Source organism: Gastrolobium bilobum, unplaced genomic scaffold, assembly GCF_033153095.1.
Source record: "Gastrolobium bilobum isolate Gb01-03AN ecotype WA unplaced genomic scaffold, APGP_CSIRO_Gbil_v1 utg135090, whole genome shotgun sequence".
Classification (NCBI taxonomy): domain Eukaryota; kingdom Viridiplantae; phylum Streptophyta; class Magnoliopsida; order Fabales; family Fabaceae; genus Gastrolobium; species Gastrolobium bilobum.
In genome coordinates this window covers 1-16,394 of record NW_026896923.1, presented here as the reverse complement: position 1 = coordinate 16,394, position 16,394 = coordinate 1, and the positions used below count along the sequence as shown (strand labels likewise).

The following is a 16,394-nucleotide window of genomic DNA, read 5'->3' as shown; positions in this document are numbered from 1 at the left end:
GATGATGATGGGAACTCTTGTAGGAGAAGAAGAGATACCACTGTCCAACATTCTAGTGGTTAAGGAGTTTGAGGATGTTTTTCTCGATGATATCACCAATTTCCCTCCAGAACGAGAGGTACAATTTTCAATTGAGCTAGTACCGGGAACTGGGCCAATTTCAATTGCGCCCTACCGTATGTCACCACTTGAACTTGTGGAATTAAAGAAGCAATTGGAAGACTTAATAAAGAAAAATTTTATCAGACCCAGTGTGTCTCCATGGGGAGCGCCAATATTATTTGTGAAGAAGAAGGACGGGTCAATGAGACTATGCACGGATTACCGACAGCTCAACAAGGTTACTGTGAAGAACAAGTACCCACTGCCTCGTATTGAGGACTTAATTGATCAGCTGAGAGGTGCAAGAGTATTTTCAAAGATCGATCTCCGATCAGGATATCATCAGATCCGGATCAAGCCGGAAGACGTTCCGAAGACAACATTCAGATCAAGATATGGGCACTACGAGTACCTGGTATCGGACTGACAAATGCCCCAGCAGTGTTCATGGGGTATATGAATCAAATATTCAAACCTTATCTGGATCAATTTGTTGTCGTGTTTATCGATGACATATTGATATACTCAAAGAGCAAGGAGGAGCATGAGGAGCATCTGAGAATCGTGCTGCAAATATTACGGGAGAAACAGCTATACGCCAAACCATCCAAATGTGAATTTTGGCTGCCCGAGATTCAATTCCTTGGGCATGTGATATCAGATAAAGGAGTAGCGGTGGACCCCAGTAAAATCAAAGCAGTAGTTGACTGGGAGCGACCCAAGACGGTCACAGAAATAAGAAGCTTTCTTGGATTGGAAGGGTATTATAGAAGATTTATTGAAGGATTCTCGAAGCGGGTGTTACCACTCACCCGATTGACAAGGAAGGAAGTCCCTTTTGTGTGGACTGATGAATGCGAAGTTTGCTTTCAGGAGTTAAAGAAGATGCTGACGACAGCCCCAGTGCTGACATTACCAAACCCTGAAGAACCATTTGAAGTTTATTGTGATGCCTCAAAGATGGGTTTGGGATGTGTGCTTATGCAAAATGGCAGACCAGTCGCGTACGCATCTCGACAGTTGAAGTCACATGAAGAGAATTATCCCACTCATGATCTTGAGTTGGCAGCAATCGTATTTGCTTTGAAGATATGGCGTCATCACTTATACGGTGCTACTACGACAATATATAGTGACCACAAAAGCCTCAAGTACTTATTTGATCAGAAGGAGCTGAACATGAGACAGCGCCGATGGATGGAATTCCTGAAAGATTATGACTTTGAACTAAAGTATCATCCCGGCAAGGCGAATGTAGTTGCTGATGCCTTGAGCAGAAAAGTCAGAGGAATTGCAAGTATGATGATAGCCGAACAACGATTGATTGAAGATTTCCGAGATTTAAATCTCGCAGTGGTAAACAGTGAATGCGGACAGTTATATTACGCAGTACAAATCCAAGATGAACTCTTAGAGAGGATCAAGGAAGCCCAACAAGCCGTAGATTGTTTGAAACGGTTAAGAAATCAACCTGGAGTTAGTTTAAATCAACAAGGTATAATTACCTTTCAAGGGAAAATTGTCGTCCCTACACGACTCTTGAGAGATGAAGAGATGGAAATAGCCCACAAGAGTCAGTACTCGATTCACCCAGGAGCCACCAAAATGTACGCAGACATGAAGAATAATTTCTGGTGGAAAGGAATGAAGAGAGATGTTGGAAGATTCGTAAGCAAATGTATGGTGTGCCAGAAAGTAAAGATAGAGCATCAACGACCAGCGGGCACCCTACAGCCCTTGCATATTCCCGAATGGAAATGGCAAAGTATTTCTATGGACTTTGTAACCAGTCTACCCAGAACTCAAGCAGGCTACGATTCCATCTGGGTAGTGGTCGACAGATTGACCAAGTCAGCACACTTAATACCGGTGAAAGAAACGTACACGACAGAGAAGCTGGCTCAAATTTATGTGAAGGAGATTGTAAGACTGCACGGAGTACCAGAAAGTATAATCAGTGATCGGGATCCTAAGTTTACATCCCGATTCTGGTATTCATTACAGCAGGCGTTCGGAACTCAATTACGATTGAGTACGGCGTACCATCCGCAGACAGACGGACAGACTGAAAGAACAATACAGACACTGGAAGACATGTTAAGAGCTTGCGCTTTAGAAAGAGAAGGTTGTTGGGATCAGTATCTTCCTTTGGCAGAATTTTCTTACAACAACAGTCATCATGCAAGTATAGGAATGGCCCCGTATGAAGCTCTGTATGGAAGAAGGTGTCGAACACCTGTATGCTGGGAAAAAGTGGGCGATAAAGTAATGTTTGGGCCAGATATGGTGAACGAAACAACTAAGCAGATAAAGATGATTCGTGACAGGATGCAGAAGGCTCAGGACAGACAAAAGAGTTATTATGATTTGAAGCACCGACCCCTAGACTTTGAAGTAGGGGAACATGTATTTGTTAAGCTCTCTCCTATTACAGGTATTGGAAGAGAACTCGGTGTAAGAAAGTTAAGTCCGCGTTATATCGGTCCTTATCAGATTCTGAAAAGGGTGGGGCCGGTAGCTTATCAGTTGGCATTACCTCCAAATTTGGCAAATCTTCAAGATGTATTTCATGTTAGCCAATTGAAGAAATATGTAGCGGATCCCTCACATGTTGTATTACCGGATGAAGTGGAAGTACGACCTAATTTGAAGATCCCGGTGGTACCAATCAAGATTCTGGATAGAGAAGAGAAGCAGCTTCGCAGCAAGGTGATACCCATGGTAAAAGTGCAATGGCAAGGAAGGACTCCCGAAGAAGCAACTTGGGAGCGAGAAGATGAGATTAGACAGAAGTACCCCGAGTTATAGTAATTTTCGGGACGAAAATCTTATTAGTGGGGGAGGATATAACAACCCTAAATATTGTATCATGATTAATGAAGAATTATGATAATTAATAAACGAGACATTTCAGATGAAATAGTTTATGATTAAGTAAATTAGAAGTATGGGTCCGATGGACCAAAGACATAAGCATTAGGGATCCAATGAATTCATGGATCAAAGTATAACCCAACAAAGGAAGTTTTAATTCCATTTAATGTGGACAAGTCCAAGTGATACAAAGAAAGCTCTATATGATAAAGTAAAGTCCAATAAGGTAAATGAAACCCAAATCAAGTTAAAGCCCAAAGTAAGGCCATGACATAATAAACCTAAAGAAGTACTATATGACTAGGAATTTAATTAGAATTCTTTCCCTACAAGCAAGAAGCCCACGGTTTTACTAGAGAAAACAAGCTCTAAGAAGTCAATTTAAAGTGTCATAAAATCATGGAAAAATAGGCAAAAATTAGGTCAGGTTAATAGGTTAAAGGTCCATAATCTTAAGGAATAAATCATGGTCCAAAATTAAAGGAAATCTTTTCCTTCCAAGCATTTAAAATCCGCGGCCTAGGTGTAGGAAATGAATTTGATTTTATTTGATTTTCAAGCCATTAAATTCAAATCGAATTTCCTTAAGTCAAGCCAGTCAAATTCCTTTAAACAAGGAAGTTAGGATTATGATGATTAGTAGTCAATCACTTTCCCTAAATCAAGCAAATTGATGACAATATGTCAATCAATCAAATAATTCTGTTTCTTAAATCAAGGAAGCAACCTTTATGACGATTAGTCACACCTCATCAATCCCTTAAATCAAGGGAGCAACTTTTAATGACGATTAGTCACACATCATCAATTCCTTAAATCAAGCAATCACTAAATTTCCTTAATCAAGGAAATTGACATCATGTTCTTGTCCCTAAATTAAGCAATCTAACCTATGACAACAAATCACCACCTTACTCTCATTTAATGTGATCGAAACCTACCAGCAATCAAGTAATGGCAAGGCTTCTAGGTTGCCTATTTGAACAAGCTTTAGTCTCTCCTTTTTCCCTCTATAGCCGCGGCACTACCAAAGGAAAGAACAAAGAGTTTAGTTCATTTTGTGAAGTCCACGAATGCTTCGAAATGGTGAGTGTGTTAGTGAGAAATACCTAATTGTTCCAAGATCAAATACAAGCCTGGATCTTAGTCCTTCTTCCTAATAATTCCACCAAAGAACCCTTCATCTCTAAGCAAGAAAATCCCTCTTCTCCTCTCTTTAAGCTTGCGGCCTTGTATGTTCAAGGAGGAAGGAAGTTCATTCAAGAAGATTCAAAGTAGTCAAAGGTCAAGAAGTGTTTCCTTAAGTCGTTGATCATCATCAAAGGGAGTCAAGGGAGCAAACAGGCAAGTAAAAAGATCAAAAGTTGAAAGTATACAAGTAAAGAACGACAAGTACTGTAAGTGTTTACAGTTGTTGAAGTAATCTCTCTATGTATGCCACCATTATGAAACTATGATAAGTTATGGTCTGACTGCAATATGTTTATAGTGCTTTACATTATGTGATTATGATATTTTTGAAACTTAAAACCATGCTATTAAATGTTGGCCTGTGCACTGATACTCCAGTTGCAACCTGACGAGGACTCTGGGTATCTCCGTAAGTCCGTAAAAGCCGGCAGGAATATGATGATGATGATGATGGCATGATATTTTTATATGATGATGTTAAATGTTCCATTTTGTATTGTTATTATAAACTGTTGCAGGAGTAAGCGTCATAGTTGGAGAATGCTCCAGCTGTGAACCTTACTGAGATTTTCCCCAAAATCTCACCCCCCTTGACCACCCATTTCAGGAAAAGATGAAAGAAAGTAATAAGAAAGTTATGTGGGAAAGAAAGGGTAAGAGACTGGTACGTAAAGAAGAAGAAACTCCACCTACCTGGGAAGAGAAATTAAAGGATCTAACAGATAGAGGCCTATGGACTGAGGCTATGAAATTATTAATAGAAGCTTTTCCACATTATGATTTCGATGAAGCACTAAGTACACAATGGCTAGAGGAACCACAACCACATTATGACTGGGCTTATGATGCGGCATAAATTATGTTTTTATTTATGATTAGTTAATCTTTTTGGGATTACATTAAATAATGTTTAGTGTTATTTATTTTGTATTGACGTTTTAACGCTTTTAATTTTATATGGAATAAGTATGGTTATGTGTTTCCATTCCGCACTCTGATATTTGCATTCGTAAAGTTTAAATTTAGACTTCCGCGCGTTGAATGCATGATGAAGGTGCACCCTATATGTATTTACATTTGGGGTGTTACAGAGGCAGAATATCGGGCAATGGCAAATGCAACCTGTGAGCTCATCTGGCTGAGACAATTGCTGTTCGTGACTCATTAGCTCAATTCCAAGATTAGCAACGTAGTAGGATCTGTCTCGACCATGCACCATCTTTACAAAAGGATTGTACTAAGAGGGAAGACCTTCAAGGATAGTCTCTGTGTGTTCTTCTATTGTTATAGGACTTCCAATCGATTTCAACGAATCACATATTGTTTTGATTATGGCTAGATATTCTTTTGCACTTTTGGTTCCTTTCTTCATCGTCTTTAACTCAGATCTGAGTTGTCGAGCTTGAGATTTCATAACACCGTGAAAGAGTTTGTGAATATTCTCCCAAGCTTCAAACTAGTGTTTAATTGGAAGGATATCATTAACAACTTGCTCTGAGATGGTGGACAACAACCATGTTAGCGACATCTGATCTTGCGTTAGCCATTCTGTATAAGCTACGCTCAACACATCGTTTTCGCGATCTTCATCTGAATCGAATTTCAAAGGAATTTTTGGATTCACAAAAGCCTATGAAGCTCATTTGTGACAACCAAGCCGCTTTGCATATATCCTCTAACCCAGTCTTTCATGAGAGGACCAAGCATATAGAAATTGACTGTCATTTTGTTAGAGAAAAGATCCAGTCAAGGGAGATCGAGACAGCATTTGTCAATTCCAATGATCAACTTGCGGATGTATTCACTAAAGCTCTAAGAGGTCCCCGATTAGATCATATTTGTAACAAGCTGGGAGCTTTTGATATATACGCACCAGCTTGAGGGGGAGTGTTAGAAATAATATTAATTTATTATTATTAGAATAGTCTAGATTGTGGGCTTGGCCCATTAGGTCATCCCATTAGGTCTTTTAGTCTCTATAAATAGAGAGCCTCCTTGTACAGACTTACACACTTGAATATACAATATATTTCAGATTCAATTCTCTTTACCATGAGCAATGAGCAACCTCGAGTGAGATGCAAGTGATACACTCAACGACATCGTTTTTTGTCCAAGGTGGATTGTGACATTGTGACTCAGCAACTTAACATTACACGTGAGATTCGTTAATAACGACATTGGAGCCCCACTAACAGAAGGACTTACGTGAGCCTAATTTGAAAAAACCAGGCACCACGAATGCCTTTTTTTTCATGGGGACTAAATAGGGTATCGTGAAATTTGCTAAGGATCAAAAATGGTATTTACTGTATCTCGTAACACGCTCCCTCATGCTAGAATCTTTTGGGTTTTGAAGTTGGATAATGCACATATCCCTTTTTGGTTTACCTTATGCCAAAACTTAACTTTTTTGTTATAATATTGGGGCAACAAGGATCAAACTCTAGATCATTTGAAAATAGGCTCTGATACCATGTCAGTTTTTGGTAGAGTTTGTTGTAAATTTAGAGAGCTATAATACGCCTCTTCCCACAACATTAGGACCTTTTGCTTAATTATTATTTTTTTGAGTTATTTTGTGTTTTGTTACTTTGTATTCTACATCACACACACTGATATGCTCGCTATACTCACTGTTATTATTCTAAAACTTAATTAATTATGAGAGTGGATGTGTGAGGATTGAATTTAAAGCCAATTTAATAAAAGCATTGATATGGATGCAATAAATCATTCAACTTAGTTACTCAAATGCTGAAGTATTTAGCAGATGGAAAATATCTTTAATTTAGGAAAATACTTCCTATATCTTCTATTTAGGGACTATCTTTAATTTAGGAAAAAAAGTTCGTATATCTTCTATTTAGCGAATGGTTATTCTGTAAATAAATAGAATTTGATTTGCATTATTTTCAATAATTTGCTTGTTTCCTTATCTTAGATATTGCAAATTTTTTAGTATTAGAGACTGCAAATTCCTAATTTCCTATTATTAGATATTGTAAATCATGCATAAATAGATGGTACTACCGAGGATTTCCTTACAAATCCCTTTGTACTGCTGAAAGTCTAGCAATGTTTCTTAATGCAATTACGAGTATTAAATATCATTTATTATTATATTGTTTTTACTTTTTTTCAACATTATTTTCTTTGAATTTTTATATCTTAAAGCATGCAAAATTTGTTGCCTTGTAGGCATACAACATCTCTTGCCTTGTATACAAGGAAAATGCTTTTTGGCCCTGAGGCATGGCAATGGATCTAGTATGTGCTTCCTCTATGGACGTCATAATTCAATGGTTAGTTATTGCACATTTTTTTGTCCAATTTATAGTTTTTTATGCACTAGTGATTTGTGCTTTAACAATTATGAGACTAATGGACATTGGTTGGTTGCGTCCTTTTTCCCCCCTGAATTTCTGTAAGTTCTTTTTTTTATTTTTCTCTTGCAAACTTTTTTCAGTTATGACAACATAAAGATAGAGAAATTAGGCTAGTCTTGCTACAAATGTAATTGTTTAGAACTTTTGAAATAGTAGTCTTACATTATAATATTAGGACTTGAAAAGAAAGGAAGGGTAAAGAAAACAGATTGAACATGAGCAAAAGGAATCTTAAATGATTGAGAATCCTTTGAATTGGAGTCTTTTTTGGGTCTCCTTGACTCTTCCTTAGTTTGCTAGTCTGGATAAAAGGATTTTGTCTCTTGATCATTTAGGATAGCATTTATGCAAATCTTTTATTCAATTGCTAACTTATTCATTCAAAAGAGTAACATCTATTTTGATAAACTTTGTCAGAGAAAATATAAACCATTAAAAAGCCCTCACCCATCAGCTTAAGCTTTTGGGTTGAATTGATTTTTTACAAACTTCTTTGGAGGTCCCAACTTTTTGGGTAAACTATTTGCATTCTGCATAGTGATAATGCAAAAGAATATTTTTCTACCCCATTTAGTTATTTTATGTAGTTTCATGCAATGATTCATCATTCCACTTCTCCTCACTCATCTCAACATAATAACATTGCCAAAAGATAACAACTTCATGTCATTGTGTTTAACCTATAGGGTTTAGGTTGAGAAGGAGGAAAAAAGAGATATGAATATTATTCTCTTATGTATATTGTTGTTTATTGAAAAAGGTTTTCAGTATATTGATTTGAATAATTACATGAGGAATGAGGAGTATTTATACAAGGAAAAATAGCTAAGCATGACTAAGCTATGACTCACCAAACCTAATCACAATCATAAGAATGACTCAGCTTCAATTAATTCTAATCAATTACAATTAATCCTAATTAATAGGAAATAAAAAACAATCAATCCTAATTAATCTTAATTATTCCTAATTAATAGGAAATAAAAACGGAAAAATATTTGAATTTGATTTTCTACACTCCCCCTCAAGTTGGGAGGTAAATGTTGATCATTCCCAACTTGCCAATCAAGTCTTCAAAGGCTGGCCGGTGTAGGCCCTTAGTGAGAATATCTGCAATCTGCTCTTTGGTAGGAATATACACCATACATACACTTCCATCATCTATTTTTTCTTTGATAAAGTGGCGATCAACCTCCACATGTTTTGTTCTGTCAATTTTGATAACAGCTTATGCACAATACACTCAGACTGGAGAGATCTTTATTGAAAGCAAGGTTTCTTTGTAACTTCTTTCCAGGTCTAATATTGAATATATTTCTTCCTGAGGGATGTTAAAGAAATTCCTGCCTTACTTCGAGCAACTTCCATGCCTAGGAAATATTTGAGAGATCCAAGATCTTTCAGTTCAAACTGATTAGCTAAAGATTTCTTCAAAGAGCTTATCTCCTCACAATCATTACCTGTGACAATTATGTCATCAACATAAACAATGAGAATAGCAATTTTACCACCATTAGAGTGTTTTAAAAATAAAGTGTGATCAGTCTGAGCTTGGAGGAATCCTCTTCCCTTAACAGCTTGAGTAAACTTCTCAAACCACTCTCTAGGAGATTGTTTAAGACCATAGAGAGACTTTTTCAACTTGCATACTGAATCGTCTCCTTTTTCAAAACCAGGTGGTGGATCCATATAAACTTCTTCATGTAGATCATCATTTAAGAAAGCATTCTTTACATCTAATTGTTGCAAGGGCCAACCAAGATTTGCAGCAAGTGATAAAAGAACTCGGATAGTGTTAAGCTTGGCAACAGGGGCAAATGTCTCTTGATAGTCTATCCCATGAGTTTGAGTGAATCCCTTAGCAACCAGTCTGGCCTTATACTTGTTGATGTTGTTATCTGCATTAAACTTTATTGTGAACACCCACTTGCAACCTACTATTTTCTTTCCTCTGGGTAATGCTACAGACTCCCAAGTTCCATTTTTGTTGAGTGCATCCATTTCTTCAAAGACTGCATTCCTCCATTTTGGATCATCAAGTGCTTCTTGGATATTTTTTGGTATTTTTGTACTGTCTAACATAGTGTTGAAAGCACGAAAACCTGGGGACAACTTTTCATATGTGATATGATGAGAAATAGGATGAGCAGTACAAGATCTAGTACCTTTTCGGAGAGCAATAGGCACATCTAGGTTGGCTGTATCAGTGTTGCTGGAACTAAGACTCGAGTCAGAATCCTGGCAGTCTAGAGGCTCCTGAGGTGATTCTCGCCTGCTGTAAAACTTTCCCCATTTCCCGGGAGGATCTCCATTATCTGACACATTAACTCCCCCTGTCTTTTTCATAATGACTCCCCCTGTCTCCAACGGCAAAGGCAAAACAACAGAATCATTTGGTTTCCAAGACTTATCTTCATCAACCCCAATAGACTCCCCCTGAAGAGAAGTCGAAGGAAAAAAAGATTGTCTCTCATCAAATGTGACATCCATAGAAACAAAGACCTTACGAAGTGAAGATGAGTAACACTTGTAGCCCTTTTGGTTAGGAGGATATCCTATGAAGACACATTTAATGGACTTAGGATCGAGCTTGGACCTTTGATGGGAAGGAACATGTACAAAAGCCACAGCCAAACAACTTGGGAGGAAGGGAAGAATGAGCCCGAAAAGAAGGAAAGGTGTGGGTAAGACAAGATAAAGGAGATTGAAAATTTAGGACACGAGAAGGCATCCGATTGATGAGGTATGCTGCAGTCAAGACAGCTTCCCTCCACAAATATTTAGGGACATGCATGGTAAACATAAGAGCTCGAGCAACTTCAAGGAGATGTCTATTTTTTCTTTCAGCCACCCCATTTTGTTGAGGGGTGTTAGGACAAGAACTTTGATGAAGAATACCATGCTGGCTGAGATAGTTTCCAAGAACAGAATTAAAATATTCAGTACCATTGTCAGTTCGAAGAATTCGGATAGAGGTCTGGAACTGAGTTTGAACCATAGCATGAAAGTTTTTAAAAATGGATGCAGCGTCAGACTTATCCTTTAGAAGGTATACCCAACATACCCTAGAGTGATCATCTATGAAAGTTATAAACCAACGAGCACCAGAGATATTTTTTTCACGGGCTGGACCCCATATATCACTATGAATCAAGGTAAATGGAGAAGAATCATGATGGACTCTAGGAGGATAAGAAACACGAGAATGTTTTGCAAGCTGACAAATATCACAAGAAAAAGAACTGGGATTTTTATTGATAAATAAGCTTGGGAACAACTTCTGAAGATAAATGAAATTTGGGTGTCCTAACCGACGATGCCACAACAAAACATCATTACAATCATCAGACAAACATACCGAGTGGTTCACAAAATTTTTTCCTTCACAAGAATCTTTTTCTAAATAATAAAGTCCTTCTTCCTCTCTAGCACTGCCAATCATCAGCCCCGAGTCCTGTTCCTGGAAAACACAAGCATTGACAGAAAACTTGGCAACACAATGTAACTCAGACGTAAGTTTGCTAATAGAGATAAGGTTACAAGTAAGAGAGGGAACATGAAGGACTGAGTTCAAAGTAATGTGTTCAGAAAGTTTAATGGATCCTTTTCCAGCAATAGTAGAGAAGCTGCCATCTGCTGTTCTTATTCGTGATTGTTGATAGTAAGGGGTATAAGAACAAAATAAGGTTGCATTACCTGTCATATGATCTGAAGCCCCTGAATCAAGAATCCATCGACTACTATTATCAACATGGAACGCTATACCTTGTTGAGCAACATTGCTGGATGGAAATTTACTTTCAATCAACATGGCTGCGTGTGGTAACGCGTAGGGCGGACGCTCCGTCCTTTCTCTAGCGCGTGGCTCAGCAGAATCTGATGGTCCTTCTTGAAACTTGTAGATCGGCTCCTTCTGTTTCGAATGGTGCGGATCTTGGCCGGAAATGTCGCCGGAAAAATTTTTCGACGGCTGCTGACGGTGGTGGAAAGCTGGGATTTTGCCTTCTACAGTGATTGGTAGCCTTACTTTGCTCTTGGGACTTTGTAGGAAGGGAAAATAACCTTAATAATGGTTGGAGGTTGAGTTTTCCGGCGTTGTGCCGCCGGTTTGACGGTGGTTGTGGTGGCTGAGTTTTCTCAGGACCAACCTGCTCTGATACCATATTGAAAAAGGTTTTCAGTATATTGATTTGAATAATTACATGAGGAATGAGGAGTATTTATACAAGGAAAAATAGCTAAGCATGACTAAGCTATGACTCACCAAACCTAATCACAATCATAAGAATGACTCAGCTATGACTCACTAAACATAATCACAATTAATTCTAATCAATTACAATTAATCCTAATTAATAGGAAATAAAAAAACAATCAATCCTAATTAATCTTAATTATTCCTAATTAATAGGAAATAAAAACGGAAAAATATTTGAATTTGAATTCTGATTTTCTACATTGTTATATGATATGATGTGATATAAAATACAAAGCCTAAGCTTAAGATGTTTGGTATAGGTCACATTAATGGTTTTATATTATATTTTTTTAACATGTCCCCTCACACAAGAGTCTATTGTATTTGAAGGGTGGACAATTCACAAACTACCTACTTGTGTTAAGAAATTCCTCAAACTTGTAATCATTTGGTCACAGAGGCTCTGATATAATGTAAATGGCCAATTTAACCCAAAAGGTTAAGTTGTTAAGTAAATGTCACATTAATAATTTTATGTTATATCTCTCTAACATAAGCTTAAGCTGAGCTTATATATATATATATATAAAGAAGGATTTTGTGGCTCTTGCAGTTACAGAAAACTTTGTCAGCAGTCAACATTACTTGTGGGGATTTAGGAGTGAATAAAGTGTGCGACTCTGACTTGGTGTGAAGAAAAGAGCTTAGGTGTCATTTATGTCCACTAGGTGCATTATGGGTGTGGGTATGATATATATATATATATATATATATATATATATATATATATATATATATATATATTGTTGGATAGGAATGGATGTAATATTATAACATTAATATTTTCTCTGTACCACTTTTCTTAAATAAATTTGTTTATACTTGTCCATGAGATTAACTCAAAGTATATGGATTTATTCACAGCATGTACATAATCATATCATATTAAATTTAAATCTTTTATGACCTTTGTTTTATTAGAGGGTTAATATCTTTTTACAGACTTATCTCTGTTATGTATTTTTGACTTAGACTAGTTGTGATTTTAAAGGTATTCAGAGTTATTTTATATTTATACATTTTCTAAATAAAACTTTGTTATTGGTAGAATCTTAGGTTTGGTGTTATGACATACAATCTCGTGCTTTACAGGTATCCTAGGTAGGATCTATGAGTTTGATAACCGAGAGTGGTACCTTTATTGACTGGCTCTGTCAGTAGGTAATCAATGAACATTTTAAAAGAAAACTCTGGTCTCAGAACCGTGTACATTGATGTCAGAATGCTATTTTCTATTCAATTGATAAAGAATGCATAAGCATGGGATTTCAATTATACTATTTTTTTGTTAGGTGAAAATATTTTCTTTGAGGTTGCTTCTGTAATATTAATGATATTAATAGAGACGATTATTAGTATGAGCCCTTAATTTCCTTTTCTTTTAAGTTCAAGATTTCATTGATGGAACCTAAAAGTATTGTTCCTTTATGATGTAACCTTTTCTGGGTGTACTGCATGTGAATTTTGACACGTAGGCACTCACAAGTATTGGATTCTTATTACTTCAGAATTCATACCATTTCTTCCCCATTGCTTCTGTAAAACTTTTAGTAACTTAGTGGTTCATAGTTCATACTATGTTTAATTAAATGGGGATAATAAAATCAACTTAAATGTTATGATGTGTGCATTATTATATTGAACTGTTTGTTTCAATTTTTTTGTCAGCGTGTAGAAATGGAGCACTGTGATCCGCAAGTACACAGAAGGGATATGAAAAATAAAGGAAGAAATGTTGTGTGGTCAATTGCAATGGATAAATGCCTAATTGAAGCTCTGGTTGTTCAAGCAAAAAATGGAAACAGAATTGACAAATGTTTCAGTGAAAATGCATATGTTGCTGTCTGTGTAGCTGTAAACACTCGTTTCAACTTAAATTTGAATAATCAGAAAATTATCAACCGTCTGAAGACACTTAAGAAGAGGTATAAAGTAATAAAAGATGTGCTAAGTCAAGATGGTTTCTGGTGGAATCCAAATACAAAGATGATCGAGTGATCGTGATGAGCTTTGGAAGAGATATGTTTCGGTGAGTCTATCTTTAATCTTTCCCAGTTTATGAATGTTATGCATTAATTCAAAATACCTATTCTAGTGTTCTCTAATTCGTTGGATAGACACACCCTGATGCAAAAGGATTTCGCGGAAAGCAGATAGATATGTATGATCAGCTTAAAGTTGTTTGTGGGAATGATCAAGCTCCTGGTCGTTGGGCTAAGATGAAGGGTGATAAAAATCAAGTGGACATGAAGAACTGTGAAGATGAATCAGCCTCATTTGCATCTCCCAGTTCAGAAAACATGAGTGAGACAGATGGAACTGAGTCTTACAGTGTGCCTCCAGAGTATGGTCAGATACCGGAGCCTCCTGCGGTTCAACCTCTGAGACAACTTCCCAAACGTCCTTGCAGTTCAGATGCTCTTCAGGATGCATTGATGACGGTGGCATCAAGCATACAACGATTGGCTGATTCAATGGAGCACAGCAAATGCACAATTGATGCTGCAGAGCTATTTCAGGCTGTGATGGAGATAGATGGGTTGGAAGAGGGAAAACAGATGTGTGCATTTGAATATTTAAATGTTGATCCTGTCAAAGCCAGAGCTTTCCTGACTTACAATTCTAGGATGAGAAAGATATACTTGTTTAAACAGTTCTGGTGGTGGAGGGGAGGGTGAACAGTGTATTGAACATTTTGGTGTATAGAATATGGGCTTTACTTCTCTCATATAGTAGGAGAAAAGTTGGGCCCACCAATTTTTTTTTTTTAAAAAAAAAAAAAAAGCCACATCTTTTTATGTGAGTGTAACATAAGAGATGAATCTCATACAACATGAGAATATAATTTCACATAGAATATAGGGATTCTGCTGAATGGATGTTCTCATTTATTAATATGTTTTAAGGTGAATGAGGGTGAACCTTAGAGCAGCGGTAAGATAGCTACTTGGGATCTGAAGGTCGCGGGTTCGAGTATGGAAAACAACCTCTATCAAAATGCAAGGATAAGGCTGTGTACTATTGACTCTTGCTCCTATCCTCGCAAATCGGGGAGTCTTGTGCATTGAGATTTTCCCTTTGTGTTTTAAGGTGAATGTATAGTTTCTACACATTGATAGGGAATAGTCATTTGACAGGGTTGGAATTATGTCCCAGTCTATTCCAAGTAAATTCCTTAAATTTTATTTTTAACTAAAGTCATTATTTTTCACTTTTCACTGCTGTTTGGAGCAGCTTGGTGAAGTTCTCTTTCCACCTTGCCTATTACCCCACCCAATTGTCCTTTATCCCATCGTCAAGGTTATGTAGGGAACTTAATTTGATCTTTATAAGGGCTTTGAGAAGGAGAAGGAGACGGGGTGGGGACTGAATTGTTCATAATTTATATTTGACATGCTTATGGATATTGGGGCTTTTGTTTCTGTGAAAGGTGGAAGAAACTGAAGTTATTATTAGGATAAAAGTCAAAACTTAGAAGACAATTTTCATTGTTGGTTCAGCTATTGAGCAGAAGCAACTACAATCATTTTACTCTTATTCATTAAGGTCGGACTTCCCTATGAAGGAGTTTGGAGGGGAATGGGGATGCTTAAATTTTTGTGTCTATATTAAGAGAATTATTAAAGGGTAAAGGATTTCTTCAGTTACCGGAGATAAAATTATCTTCAGTGAGCTTAAAACGACGTCGTTTTGGAACAGAAATCAATGTGTTTTTGTGATTATAATATATTACAGGGTTATATTAGTCTTTATCATTATAATTTTTTAATCTTATAACCTCACATCGACGTCGTTTTGAGTTCACTGGAGATAATTTTATCTCCGGGAGAAATATTTTTCCCATTATTAAATATAAGAAATAATGGATGATTTGAAAAGTTGCATATATAATTCTCATTCTATTTTTGTATTTTAAAATGTTCCAATATCTGTATGTATTATACAGAAAACGGCCTTAAGATGCATTTAAGAACATCAGTAAATACATTGTCTAAAATGAAAAGAATGAGATGGCAAAATCTATAGAAGCTAACGTGTTAGCGTGGGTAAGAAATAAAGATGATTAAAAGTGATGTTTTACATTCATTATTCCATTCTATTTATAAAAAATTAAAAGTGAATTTGTTTCATTCCCAAATGAATTTTACTGTATTACTTGATTAAATTTTTCTAACTAACGCTCACACAATATATTGTTGTGAGTCTTATTATTCTATTATTTTCTTTAAAAATTTTAACATAATGTTTATTTGTCTTCAATATTTATTATTATTTTATTTAAAATATGTTCTTAATTGTTAAAGTAAATTAATAAATACGCTACCATTACCATCCAATATAATAAAGTTCAATTGAGAATTAAAAAAATTATAATAAAAATGAAATATTATGCAAATTAATTTTATTAAAAAAATGAATATAATGAAATAGTTTTAAAAACGACAACAATAATAGGATTTAATATTGATAAGAAAAAAAGATTAATCAATTATTATTAATAGTACATAGCCATACAATAAAATTATCTTGACAAGTAAAAATAATTTCTAATAAAACTAATAAATATTAAAATAAGAAAT

General features: G+C 36.1%; 1 pseudogene; it reads left to right on the top strand.

Annotated features, from left to right (window-relative positions):
- The first annotated feature begins 13,491 nt into the window (after positions 1-13,491).
- Positions 13,492-14,492, top strand: LOC133302829 (uncharacterized; annotated as a pseudogene).
- Positions 14,493-16,394: the final 1,902 nt, after the last annotated feature.